The sequence below is a fragment of the Pelodiscus sinensis genome, chromosome 26 (genome assembly GCF_049634645.1).
Source record: "Pelodiscus sinensis isolate JC-2024 chromosome 26, ASM4963464v1, whole genome shotgun sequence".
NCBI lineage: Eukaryota > Metazoa > Chordata > Testudines > Trionychidae > Pelodiscus > Pelodiscus sinensis.
In genome coordinates this window covers 14,914,300-14,928,378 of record NC_134736.1, presented here as the reverse complement: position 1 = coordinate 14,928,378, position 14,079 = coordinate 14,914,300, and the positions used below count along the sequence as shown (strand labels likewise).

At 58.4% G+C, this 14,079-nt stretch overlaps 1 long non-coding RNA gene across 1 annotated transcript in view; it reads right to left on the bottom strand.

The window, feature by feature from the left end:
• The window catches only part of LOC142820474 (uncharacterized), a 37,555-nt gene extending 24,934 nt beyond the window's left edge, over nucleotides 1–12,621 (bottom strand). Inside the window, exon 1 of the long non-coding RNA XR_012897705.1 lies at nucleotides 12,495–12,621. This is a non-coding gene — a long non-coding RNA (uncharacterized LOC142820474). The remainder of the gene's footprint in view (nucleotides 1–12,494) is intronic.
• Nucleotides 12,622–14,079: the final 1,458 nt, after the last annotated feature.

Genomic DNA, 14,079 nt, shown 5'->3' with positions numbered 1-14,079 from the left:
CTCCCGCCCTCGCCCGCCGGCCTCGCCTCCCGCCCTCGCCCGCCGGCCTCGCCTCCCGCCCTCGCCCGCCGGCCTCGCCTCCCGCCCTCGCCCGCCGGCCTTGCTTCCCGCCCATGCACAGACTGCGGCTGCACGACACCCGGCCTTGCCTCCCGCCCTCGCCCGCCGGCCTCGCCTCCCGCCCCCGCCCGCCGGCCTCGCCTCCCGCCCCCGCCCGCCGGCCTCGCCTCCCGCCCCCGCCCGCCGGCCTCGCCCGCCGGCCTGGCCTCCCGCCCTCGCCCGCCGGCCTCGCCCGCCGGCCTGGCCTCCCGCCCTCGCCCGCCGGCCTCGCCCGCCGGCCTCGCCTCCCGCCCCCGCCCGCCGGCCTCGCCTCCCGCCCCCGCCCGCCGGCCTCGCCTCCCGCCCTCGCCCGCCGGCCTCGCCCGCCGGCCTCGCCTCCCGCCCTCGCCCGCCGGCCTCGCCTCCCGCCCTCGCCCGCCGGCCTCGCCCGCCGGCCTGGCCTCCCGCCCTCGCCCGCCGGCCTCGCCCGCCGGCCTCGCCCGCCGGCCTCGCCTCCCGCCCTCGCCCGCCGGCCTCCCCTCCCGCCCTCGCCCGCCGGCCTCGCCTCCCCTCCCGCCCTCGCCCGCCGGCCTCGCCTCCCCTCCCGCCCTCGCCCGCCGGCCTCGCCTCCCGCCCTCGCCCGCCGGCCTCGCCTCCCGCCCTCGCCCGCCGGCCTCCCCTCCCGCCCTCGCCCGCCAGCCTTGCCTCGCCTCCCGCCCTCGCCCGCCGGCCTCGCCCGCCGGCCTGGCCTCCCGCCCTCGCCCTCGCCCGCCGGCCTCGCCCGCCGGCCTCGCCTCCCGCCCTCGCCCGCCGGCCTCGCCTCCCGCCCTCGCCCGCCGGCCTCCCCTCCCGCCCTCGCCCGCCGGCCTCGCCTCCCCTCCCGCCCTCGCCCGCCGGCCTCGCCTCCCCTCCCGCCCTCGCCCGCCGGCCTCGCCTCCCGCCCTCGCCCGCCGGCCTCCCCTCCCGCCCTCGCCCGCCAGCCTTGCCTCCCCTCCCGCCCTCGCCCGCCGGCCTTGCCTCCCCTCCCGCCCTCACCCGCCGGCCTTGCCTCCCCTCCCGCCCTCACCCGCCGGCCTTGCCTCCCCTCCCGCCCTCGCCCGCCGGCCTTGCCTCCCCTCCCGCCCTCGCCCGCCGGCCTTGCCTCCCCTCCCGCCCTCGCCCGCCGGCCTTGCCTCCCGCCCTCGCCCGCCGGCCTCGCCTCCCGCCCTCACCCGCCGGCCTCGCCTCCCGCCCTCACCTGCCGGCCTTGCCTCCCGCCCATGTACAGACTGGGGCTGCACGACACCCGGCCTTGCCTCCCGCCCATGCACAGACTGGGGCTGCACGACACCCGGCCTTGCCTCCCGCCCATGCACAGACTGGGGCTGCACGACACCCGGCCTTGCCTCCCGCCCATGCACAGACTGGGGCTGCACGACACCCGGCCTTGTCTCCCGCCCATGCACAGACTGGGGCTGCACGACACCCGGCCTTGCCTCCCGCCCATGCACAGACTGGGGCTGCACGACACCCGGCCTTGCCTCCCGCCCATGCACAGACTGGGGCTGCACGACACCCGGCCTTGTCTCCAGCCTTCACCCGCCGGCCTTGCGTCTGCCCATGCACAGACTGGGGCTTAGTGCCACCCGTTCCCGCCCCCCCATGCCTCTGGCTGGAAGGGGGAAGGCTGGGGCCGCGCATCGCCCGCTGGGGGAGATACGACCTGCCCCTCCGTGGCGGGGGGGGGGGGGGCTTGGCTCCCATGGGCCCTGGGTGGCAGGGGGGCAAGGCTGGAGGCTTGCTTCCCTCAGCGCTCCGTTCACCCGCTGCCCCTGGGCCTGAGCACAGCGTGGACGTATTCGGACTAGGCGGAGACAGCAGGGCTGGGTGCAGGCCCCAAGGCAGCAGCAGACTCCACTGTCCTGCAAAACAACCGGCTGCACCTCTCTCAGCCGCGCTGGCTCTTAGAAGATGCGTCATGTCCAGCCTTGTCCTTTCGCGCCGCCTCTCGGCAAGCCTGCCCGGCACGTCCCCGGAGCCAGCCCAAAACCTGCCCGCGTCAGAACCTCCGTGAGCTGTTTAACTGCATATTAATTAATGAAGATGCCTATCTGCTAGAGCTGGAAGGGACCTTGAAAGGTCATCGAGTCCAGTCCCAGGCCTTCACAGCAGGACCAAGTACCACCCCTGACAAATTTTTGCCCCAAATCGTGTCCTCAAGGATTGAACTCACAACCCTGGGTTTAGCAGGCCAATGCTCCAACCACTGAGCTATCCCTCTCCCTCAGCAGACAGCTGAGCGCTCCCCAGCTGGGCGTGAGATGGGCAGGCGGGCCCCCTATCAAAGCACCGCCATGTAAGCAGTCTGGCTCTCTATCTGGGTGTATCTCCACTGACGCGAGTCGAATTACACTGGGGTTGAGTTTGGCCCGTTAACATTCAGGAACACAAGCAAGGCTCCCCGGGGGCCAAATGTGACAGCAGGACCCGAGGCTGGCCCTGCAACCGGAGGGCACGACAGGAAGTGAGCAGCCCCAGGTTCTGCCTCCTGCTTTAACACCACCTTTCCCGCTCCGTGCCTCAGTTTCCCCATCTTGTCAAATGGCACGTGATGAGGCTCTCTACTCCTTAACGCCCTTACCGCTCTTTGAGTTCCTCGGACGGGACCCCCCAGAGCAGTTCTCAAGTGGCAGTATTCTAACACCAACATCATTCCAGGGATCCAGAGCGACTCCTAAATACTCTGGGATAGATCCACGGGGCTGTGTGGACACCAGGAAGCCTTCTGCTAACAGAAATGACCTAACCGCATTCTAGCCAAGAAAATCAAGACACGTGATGGCTGTAAAAAATGCTCCCTCTAATCTTTTCCATCCATGTGCGGAATAAATTCTGCCACAGGCACCGAGGAAGGTGCAGTCGGGCACCATCAATAGAAACACAAAACCCAGCTGTGAGCAGCATTGCAGTCTCTCCCGAGCGGCTCCCGGCTTACTGGGAACGCTGGCCGCCAATCAGTCATCCGCAGCTAAGGACAACGGTTGTATCCGTATTAGATAAGGGCTATACAAGGAGCCGGAGAAATGATGAAGAGGGCACCCAGCAGGATGACACAGGGGCCTGGGGCGCTCAGGTCTTCGGCAAGCTCGAGGAAACTCAGCGTGCGACCAGAGGTGAAGCGGAGGTTAGAGGGAGGACTCCACGGAGGAATCCAAAGGGAACGGAGGAGGTGACAGATATCACGAGGCTATTTGGTTGTGTGTCAAAAGCAAGGAGGCAAGAACTCGAGCTGAGAAAGGGGCCAGGCACGAAGGGGATGTTCCTTGATCGAGAGGGGGGTTAATGGATGCAATCAGCCCCCCAGGGCAGCAGCACAACAGGGCCAAATCGCTTAGCACAAAATGAGAAGAGTTCAGAGAATAAAGAAGGGGGCAAGGTGCAGCTGGGCCGTAGGAAGATGGCGTCCCAGTAGAAATAGAGTTAAGGCCAGGAAGTAGCATTGGCTCATAGCCTGACCTTTGGTACAACACAAACCATTCAGTGTCAGCCAGTAGCTTGGGTGACACAACAGCATTTCAGCCTCCCGGAGGTTAAACCTGTGCCACCGGGTGAGAAAAGGGGAGACCGAGGCCACACCTGGGCCTGAGGTCCCTGCAGTGATCGGTGAGGTGAGAGGAATGATGGGGTAAGATGCGCCCAAATGATCCTCGCAAGCCATCGGTGCCCCGCAGTGCAGGAGGAGGCAAACCACCGGATAAAGATCCCCATTGATCGGATACCGAAAAAATCCTTCCCCGCCCCAAATGTGGCCTTCAGTTCAACACAGAGAGACAGCACTTCATCAAACATCAGATAGAGGGTTTGCTACATTCGTTCAGAGTGCACGCTGTCTCGTCTCCCTCTGCGGCCAAATCCTGATGCTTCAAGGATAACCACCACCACCCAGAATACAGCTGGTCACTCGTGCATCGAAGAAAATGATTCCTTCCTGACCAGCGGAAGCCCTGAAGCATGGGCGTGCACTGTAGGCATTGATTTAATACACCGCGGCAAGTGTTATGAGCACACTACAGCGATGCAGAGCGTTTTGCTCTTTCCATAGTTTGTGAAGAGCGGGAATAACCAGGAGGATTCACAGACCCCCAAGGCCAGAAGGAATCACCATACCCATCCAGCCAGACTGCCAGCATAGCCAGGCCGTAGAGTTTCTGCCAGATAGCTTTCTACAAAATATAAGATCTAATGGTCAACTCCAAGCGATGGCGAGCTCACAAGTCCCCTGGGAAGCTGTTCCGATGTTTAATTACCCTCCCTGCTCAGAAACTGCCTCTTACTTCTCCACTTCCAGGCGCTGGCTCTTGTGCCGCTGTCAGCAAGACGGACTCTGTCCCCAGCCTCAGACCTTATGGCACAAGCAACTGTCTACACCAGTGTTTCTCAACCTTTTTTTATAAAGTCCCCCCAGTACCTACAGCTTTCAGACACACGCAATTTTTTCTACCATTGCAACACATTTGTTTCAACAACTTAATCGTAGCCGGGCGGACAATGAAATTTTTGGGTGTAAAAAGTACAAAAATAATAAAACGCTGTAAAACTTAAAACCAAAAATTCAGTTTTCTCCTAATTTCAGTTGTGTTGACTTCTCTCGGGTACCCCACAGGGTACTGGTACCACTGGTTGAGGAACGCTCAACCCAGGCAGCGATCAACTCGCCTCTCTGCCTCCACTTCCACAAGCTGCCTGGGTTGAGCTCTGCCACGCGGCTTGTTCTCCAGTCGCTAGATCCCTTTCTGTGCCTCCTCTCTCCCCAGGATTTCCCCCTCTCTCTGGATGTGTGGCCACCAGAGCTTACCAATGCAGGGCACAGAAGCGACCCCACTTCCCTACTTCGACTTGCCAGTCCCTTTTTGGTATGCTAATGTGTGTGTGTGTGTGTGTACACTCATTAAAATTAATTAAGCTAGTTTGGCAGCAGAGGACCGATAGCTCTGGGGACTAAAATGCTCCACTTAGCTGATGGGCAGCTGCCCAGAGAGCTTCTCCCTGCCAAGATCCCAGAGGTAGGGCATGGAGCGGTGGAAGGAGAAACCACATGGCAAGTCCTCCTAATCCCAGCCTCTTTGGACGCGCCTCGGGGGCAGCCTCCCTGAGATCATGGGGTGGGACTCCATAGCCTTGGGCAGGCAAGAAGGCGTCAGAACACATGATCGCGTGGGCCTCTTCTGGCTTTGTAATCTATGCAGCTCCGATGCAATGAGCGCGGGAGGAAGGGAAGGATGGAGAGGGCTTTTCCAGGGCCGGACAGGGTCGGACTTTCATCCTGCCGCCAGAGCGGGTGGCTTCAACTCCTGCAGCTTTACAGACCGCAGGAAGCCGCCTGTTCTAAGCTCTGGCTTCAGCAGCGAGGCCTAACGCCCGGGTGGCGGTCACCGTGCCAGTGGGCAGAACGCCCATGGGAAGGCAGCAAACACGGGTTGCTCCCAAGCTGGCTGGCACCCACCCTCGGCCCTCAAACAGCCTCAGGCTGTTCTGGCCCCAGGGGGCAAGTTGACTCCCTGCTGCACAGTTAACGTCCCCACGGCGACTGGCTGTATGGTCGCAGAGGGGCAGGGCTGGAAGGACTCTTCAAAGGGGTTTGCACGCCCGGCCACACGAGTGACTGGAACCACTTCCTCTCCGGGCCCTTCCCAAAGCGAGCTCAGGCACTGGTGACCTCAATTCCCCCGACCTGGCTCTGGCTATGGCTGGGCTTTGCCAGAGGAGCCCAGAGGCGTTAGAGTCTCCTTGAACTGCACTGGAATGTAGGGGCCTAATGCCTTACGGAAAAGCCCAGTTTAAAGCTCGCTCCTCCTCTGGCTCCCACTCCTGTGGCATCGGGCAGCCCCAACTCCTCAATGTTTGCAGCCTCACAAGCCCTTGGGGGGCAAGGCACCGCCAGCATCCCCACGGGTGAGCTGGGAAACTGAGGCACTCATAGACTCATAGACTTTAAGGTCAGAAGGGACCATTATGATCATCTAGTCTGACCCCCTGCACAGTGCAGGCCACAGAATCTCGCCCACCCCTCTTAGAATAATCCTCTCACCTATGTCTCAGATATTGAAGCCTTCAAATACTTTGAAGGCCCCAACATGCAGAGAGTCCTTCAGCTGTGATCTGTGCCCAATGCTACAGAGGAAGGCGAAAAACCTCCAGGGCCTCTGCCAATCTACCCTGGAGGAAAATTCCTTCCCGACCCCAAATATGGCGATCAGCTAAACCCTGAGCATGTGGGCAAGACTCACCAGCCAGACACCCAGAAAGTTCCCTATAATGAATGGTCAATTAGTTACCAAGATCATGTTATTTCATCCAACCATCCCCTTATCATAGAATCATAGAACTGGAAGAGACCTCAGAAGGTCGTCAAGTCCAGCCCTCCGCTCTAGGCAGGACCAATCCCAACTAAATCAACCCGGCCAGGGCTTTGTCAAGCTGAGACTTAAACACCTCTAGGGATGGAGACTCCACTACTTCCCTAGGGAACCCATTCCAGTGCTTCACTACCCTCCTAGTAAAATAGTTTTTCCTAATATCCAACCTGGACTTCTCCCACCGCAACTTGAGCCCATTGCTCCTTGTTCTGCCATTCGTCACCACTGAGAACAGCCTCTCTCCATCCTCTTTGGAACCTCCCTTCAGGAAGTTGAAGGCTGCTATCAAGTCCCCCCTCGCTCTTCACTTCTGCAGACTAAACAGACCCAAGTCCCTCAGCCTCTCCTCGTAGGTCATATGCTCCAGACCCCTAATCATTTTGGTTGCCCTCCACTGGACCCTCTCCAATGCGTCCACATCCTTTTTGTAGTGGGGGGCCCAGAACTGGACACAGTACTCCAGATGTGGCCTCACCAAAGCCGAATAAAGGGGAATAATCACTTCTCTGGATCTGCTGGCAATGCTCCTCTTAATGCATCCTAATATGCCATTAGCCTTCTTGGCTACAAGGGCACACTGTTGACTCATATCTAGCTTCTCATCCACTGTAACCCCCAGGTCCTTTTCTGCAGAACTACTACTTAACTGGTTGGTCCCCAGCCTGTAACTGTGCTTGGGATTCTTCCGTCCCAAGTGCAGGACTCTACACTTGTCTTTGTTGAATCTCATGAGATTTCTAGTGGCCCAATCCTCCAATTTGTCTAAGTCACTCTGGACCCTATCTCTGCCCTTAAGCGTATCTACCTCTCCCCCTAGCTTAGTGTCATCTGCAAACTTGCTGAGGGTGCAATCCATCCCCTCATCCAGATCATTAATAAAGATATTGAACAAAACCGGTCCTAGAACCGAACCTTGGGGCACTCCGCTAGAAACCGACCGCCATCCTGACATCGAGCCATTGATCACTACCCGCTGGGCCCGGCCTTCTAGCCATCTTTCTATCCATCTTACCGTCCATTTATCCAATCCACAATCCCTTAACTTGCTGGCAAGAATATTGTGGGAATATTGTGGGAATATTGTGGGCACTAAGTCGCCTGCCCATGGTCACGCCGGAAGTGCATGGCCCTGCAGGTGTGAATCCCACATTAGCACAGGGGCCCCCACTCCTCTGCTAATGAGCTTGTCATTCACCCAGCAGACTAGTACTAACCCTCCAAACTCCCAGTACTACCAACGCTCCTCAGCCCGCACCCGGCCTGCAGCAAGGCAAGGCTGGCGCATGCCAGTTAGCCACGCCCTGGGCTTTTCGACTGAACGTTCCAGACCAGAAGCCAAGAGATTTCCTGGCTCCCTGTTGCAGGACTGAAAAACGAAGGGGACTAATTAAATAACAGAGCCTCTTCCCCCAAACTTCCTCCCCCACCTCACCTACCATAAGTCCCTTCTCAAGCCAGCTCCCCACAAGCCCCAGGTGAACTGGAACCGCTGCCTCCCCTCGCCCCCCCCATCTCCCCCCGCTGTCTCCGATCGAGAGTAGAGCTGTGAACGTGTAGCTGAGTACACAGTTAACTGATGCACCGGGCTCTTTGGTTAACCCTCTGGTTACACACAGCTCTGCTCCACCGCTACCCTGACGCAGGAGCTGGCACATGTGGGGAGCCAACTGTTAAACCAGCTCCCTGCATGCGCCAGCTCTTGGGGAGCCGCCTGCCCCCCTGCTGCCTCCCACAGAGGCACAGTGGGGGGGGGGGATGATTGGTGCTTGTGGGGAGCTGGCTTAAAAGTTGGCTCCCACGGAGCTGCCTCTCCACCCCCTGCCTCTGATAGAGAGACAGCAGTGAGAGATGGGAGCGGGCAGACGGGAGCCGGTATATGCGGGGAGCCAGCTCCCTGCACGTCCAGCTCCTTCCGAGCCAACTACCTCCCTCCCCCGCACACTGCTGCCTCTGTGCTATTTCCCGGGGGGAGGGGGGAGCACTGGGCTGGGTTCCCTAGGGAGGGGCTGGAATCTCCATCCCTAGAGGTGTTTAAGTCCCAGCTTGACCAAGCCCTGGCTGGGTTGATTGAGTTGGGTTGGTCCTGCTTTGGGCAGGGGGCTGGACTCGATGACTCCTGAGGTCTCTTCCAGCCCTGGGATTCTCTGTCTACAAATTAACCAGCCACTGAACGGCCACAAAGTAAAAGGCTTTAAAAAGCCACTAGTCAGGAATGATGCTTTTAGACTCCTCTAGGGCTGCACTTCCACAGACGTCTAGTGCTTATTTAGGCACTAAAAGCAGCAGCCAGATCTTTACGTGAAAGTGAACATCAGACTCCAGCTGACGGTGCAGCGTTCTTGATAACTTGGGCTATAAAGTACAATTCTCTACCCCTTATGACAATTAAAGCCCTGACCCTGCAAAGAGTATGTATGAGAGTTACTTTTTGGCACGGCTCTGGGATTTTCGGTTGAGTCTCCCGAGGATCGAAACACTTTGGGTCTAACTAGTCTTGGGGTTTAATATTCGAGTCTCCAGATATACAGGACAACAGTTTATATCAGGTGAGGCTCCCTTCCAGCCACCAGGTGTCTGAAACTATTACACCTTCTCACACAACTAAAATTCTTCCCCTGCCTAAATGCTGGTAGATGGGGGGTCATTTTTCAAATGAGTCTCTCTCCCCACAACTTCTGCATACAGACACCAGCCATCCCAAGGCCTTTCCTGCGCTCTTTCTTAGCTGGGCCTGTTTGAACACCTCAGAAACTGAGCTGGCGCATTGTCAGCGATAAAACAAATCTGCCAAAAAGTTAAACCGCAGCCCGAGGAAAAGGCCTCTAACGTAGCACACGCTGGTCAGAAAGAAATAACCCGGTTCTACCCTTGCTCTAAGGACCCAACCATCCACAGAATGCAACCAAGCTAAGGCCCTGATCCTGCAAAGGATCGCACACAAACTCATCTGCATGCGCCCGGAGCAGCGCTGCTGACTTCACCAGGGCTACTCACCCTGTGTAAAGCCCGCACTGGGTTAGGAATGGAACTACCCATTACAAGCTGACTGCTTAAACGCTGTAATGTTAATTGTTTAACCTATCTTACTATATGGAGATATACCTAGCTCATAGCACTGGAAGGGACCTCGAGAGGTCATTGAGTCCTGTCCTCTGCCCTCAAGCAAGACCAATTACCATCCCTGACAGATTTGCCCCACATCCTTAAATGGCCTCCTTAAGGATTGAACTCACAACCCTGGGTTTAGCAAGACAACACTCACACCACTGAGCTACCTCTCCCATGATAACCATGGAGGACAGAAGGGCCCCCAAGCCAGGAGTCCTGCCATCTATCCCACCATGGATGAGAGGAGCCCTCCAGCTGAGCCCTATATGGGCAGGGCTGCTTCAGCATGCCTACCGCGGCTGGGAAGCCTGCGCCAGACTGGCGCGGCCCAGCCCTCCACTTAACCGGTTACCAGGTAAGCATGCTGTTAACGTTAATACTTACTGGGCAACCCATTAACCGTGTAACCTTTTCCAGCTCTGCTCTGGGTAAGCTCCCTCAGTTCCCAGTGCCTCAGTTTCCCTAGCTACACAATGGGGATCACGCCCATACAGCCTACCACATGTAAGACCAGAAGCAAGGGGCTGCAGCTAGGAGACGGACGTTAGATCTTAGGAAAAGCTCTCACTCTAAGAAGGGGAGTTCAGCATTGGAACAGGTTATCTAGGGAGGCAGTGGAATTCTCAACTGATAAATGTCCATCAGGGATGGTCTAGATGGTGCTTGGTCCTACCATGAGGGCAGGGGACTGGACTCGATGACCCCTCGAGGTCCCTTCCAGTCCTAGTATTCTATAATTCTATGAGGACGGTTTGGATTTCTTTGGTCCCACATCAGGGCAGGGAAAAGGACAGGGAGAGGGCGGCTCACAATCCTTTCTAGCTGGGCATTTCTATGAGACTGGCAGGTGCTGAATTGTTGCAATAGATCCTGAGGCATGACCTGCTCTGCCAAGGCTTGCGGGTTTTTGCAGGAGAGCAGTGCAAGGAGGAGGAAGTGGAGGAAGATACTTGATGACAGAGGCAGGGACACCTGGCCCGGAGCATAACCAGAGGGGAAGTTTAATGAAGTCCCAGAGCAGGAATGGGATGTGAGCTTCCTCCGCTCGGAAGGGAGCTAATGAGGTGCCTGCCACACATCTCCACTTGCAGAACTGAAGGTCAGAAGGGCCCATCCTGAGAAAGCATTGTCTGTAGTAATTCAGAGCCCTCCCTGCCTGGTGTCCCCCACCGGTCGCTGGAGCCACCTGCCCCTGCTTTGCTCACACAGCACCCCTCCCCCCACACTTTGAGCATCTTGCACAGCTGCCTGCAGACACACAGACAGCCCCACGCCCTCGGGAACAGGCTCTGAGCCCCGCCCACCTTTGTAAAAACCACGGGTGCAGTGGGGCCACGCTCCCCCTCTGCTCTGATCTGCCCCTGCCGCCACTGGAAAACCAGGCATCAAATAGAGATGCAAAAAAAAAAAAAAAAAAACCATTTAAGCCCTGAAGGCTTTGCAGTGTAAAACTTAAGTATCAGCTCTATCCTGCAGAGCAGCCAGTCCCTCTCCCGGGGAGCCGGCTGCACTCTGGGCTCTACAGCATAACTTTTATAGTGCACAGCCTGCAGCGACGCCGGCTCCCCGGGAGCCAGCGTGTAACGGAAACCAGTTACCAGAAGCTTATCGATTCATCTTCAACGGTTCCGCTTTTACAACCCCAGCAGGGACGTTAGAGATCGGTTATTTGAGGAACCGTGTAGCCGCATCCGTTTTTAGCAGTTATGTGGTTACGAAATGCTCTCTGGGAGTGGGGCCAGAAGCCAGTGCACTCCCAGCCCTCCCCCCCCTCCCGTCACCCTGTGCTGCTGCCTCTGTATCAGAGGCAGCAGCACAAGTAGTAGGAGGAGCCAGTTGGCAAAGGAAACTGGTTTAAAAATTGGTTCCCTGCATGAACTGCCTGGCTGCCGCCTGCAAGAGAGCCTCTGACACAGAGACAGCAAGGAGAGTGCCATAGTCATTTGGATTAACCGACAAACCCAGGCTTATGGGTTAATCGTTTCAACGTCTATATGCTAAAATCCCTAGGATCAACACTGGGGCTACGTCTACACTGGCGCATTCTCACACAAAAACTCTTTCGCGGAAGAGTTCTGCAAAAACTCTGCCAGAAGAGAGCGTCTGCACGGGCATGTGCTTTTGCGCAAGAGCATCGGTGCCAGTGTAGACGCTCTCTTGCGCAAGAAAGCTCCGATGGCCATTTTAACCATAGGGCTTTCTTGCGCAAGAAATTCATGTTGCCTGTCTACACTGGCCTCTTCTGGAAGAGCTCTTGCGCAAGAGGCTTCTTCCTGAGCGGGAGAGTTCTCGCGCAAGAAGCCCTGATTTTATACACTAGAACGTCAGTTTACTTGAGCAAGAACACGCGGCCAGTGTAGACAGGCAGCAAGTTTTTGCGCAAGAACGGCCGGTTTTGCGCGAGATCGCGCCAGTGTAGACACAGCCTAGGGCAGCTTTAACCAGTGCCGGGGGTTGGCGCTTACTGGTGTCATACTCCTCTAAAAGGCCCCCCTCAGACCCCGATGCTCAGTTAACTACTCCCCCCTCCCACGGAACTGCACCCCTTCTCCCCCTTCTGCGGGAAGGGCAGACCGGTTGCTCTGGGCTCCGCACCGTTGCTGAATTGGGGGAAACCTGCCGTTTGGGCTGAGCCAGCTCAGCACAATCCTGGACAATGTTGCCTCCCCGTTCCCCCTCCTGCCCATCCAGGGGGGGCTTGCAAAGCCAGGCAAGGGCTGCACGGAGTAAGGGAGTGCAATGCAGGGAGCATGCCTAGGGCTGGCCGCGCTGCTGCTCTGGGGGTGAGCCCAGGGTATTTGGAAAAGGGAGGGGCACAGAACCGCGCTAAGCACAGGGGCCTGGGGAACAGCCATGGAAGAGGCAAATGCAAGGGGGGGGGCAGTTGCAAGGTGCATTGGCTGCAGCTGGCCCCCGGGCCACTACAGCAGCAGCAAAGTGGCCCCCTCTTACCTTGGCCACGTGCAGGCCTGGGGGAGGCGAGCAGCCGCTGGGGCGCAGAGGAAGCCCCGCCCTCGAGGCCTCCCGGGGCTGAATGCGGCCCGCGGGCAGCCCGGCTCATTTATAGCCTCGCACAGCGCCACCTGCTGGCCGACGCGCCGCACTGCAGAGCGGGCCCGTGCCTGCCTGCAGCTGTAGGCTCCTGCGCCTCCCCCCAGGCGTTGAAGGGTGGGGTAGCCCGGCCCAGCAGGGCCCGAACTGGGAGCCTTCTTCCTAAGCAGCAGCACCTGCAAGAGCGGGAGGAGGAGCCGCCTGACACCCTGCACTCACACACCTGGGGTGACAAGAAGTGCTGTGGCCTCTCGACGACTCACATCTACCTGGGCATAAGCCGTCCAGCCCACGAAGCCTAGACACGGATTCGTCTGCCATCAGACTAACGCCCCCTCTCCCCCGTGAAACACGGAGCGTGCACGATCCTCTGGGGCTCTCTTTGTTTTGGGGCCGAGGTTCTGTTTCTCGCCGGGCCTGCGTGCCGCCAGGGGTGGATGGCGCTGGCTGGGGCCTGCGACGGGTGGTCTGGAAGAACATCATGCCGGGGGCGGATGGGCACCGGTGGAAAAGGCAGATCCGGTGCAGCGAAAAGAGGCAGAGGCAGCGAGGCGGACCAGCAGGGTAGAGCTCAGCCAGGGGCTGGGTTTGTTTTCTAGGGTAGATCTGACCAGAGCTGGTGCGTGGGGAGCTGTTCCAATCCCATGCTTCCCTTGGCTGCATCCCGGAGAGAATCGTCGCTGTCAGAAGCGCTCTCATTGACTGCTTGCAGTTCAGTGGCAGAGACACCACGGTCAGCAGGGGCCACTGAAATCACCTGGCACAGGCTTCCTGGGAAATATTCCTAGCGCAGAGCCTTGGGAAGAACAGCCAAGCTCCATTTCAAAGTGGCCGGTGATGGAGCATCCGACACAAACCTCCGAGGGCCCTTCCAATGGTTAATTACCCGCCCTGTCAAGAAGCCACTCCTTATTTCCAGTCTAACTTTGCCTGGCTTCAACTTCCAGCCATTGCGCCGTGCTGAGCTTTTCCCGGCTGGATCGCAGAGCTCGGGATCTGGCAGGGGTTCCCCACGCAGGGACTTACAGACTGTAGCCATGTCCCCTTCCCCCACTTACCTCCTCCCGGACAAAGGACATAGATTGAGCTCCTTGCATCAGGCAGGTTTTCTGATCCTTCCGTCATTCTCGTGGCTTTTCTTGGAACCCTCTTCAATTTATCGGCATCTTTCTGGCACTGTGGGTGCCGCATCCGGACACAGGTAGAATGGCATCTCTCCGCCTCCTCAAGATTCCCTGCATGTGCCTTGCAGGAGGCACTAGTCCCTAGGCTACTCTCACAAGGAGAGCGTGTGTTCTGCTGATTATCCATCATGAACCACACTTTTTTCCCCAGTCAGCCCCCCCAAGATACAGCCCTCTCCCCATCCCGTGAGCAAGCTCATGGTCTTGGCCCCTGGGTGTAGTCTGATATTTATCCACAGTAAAATACACACACTGTTCACTTGTGCTGAGCAGACCTAACAATTCATTTCGCTCAGCTCTGC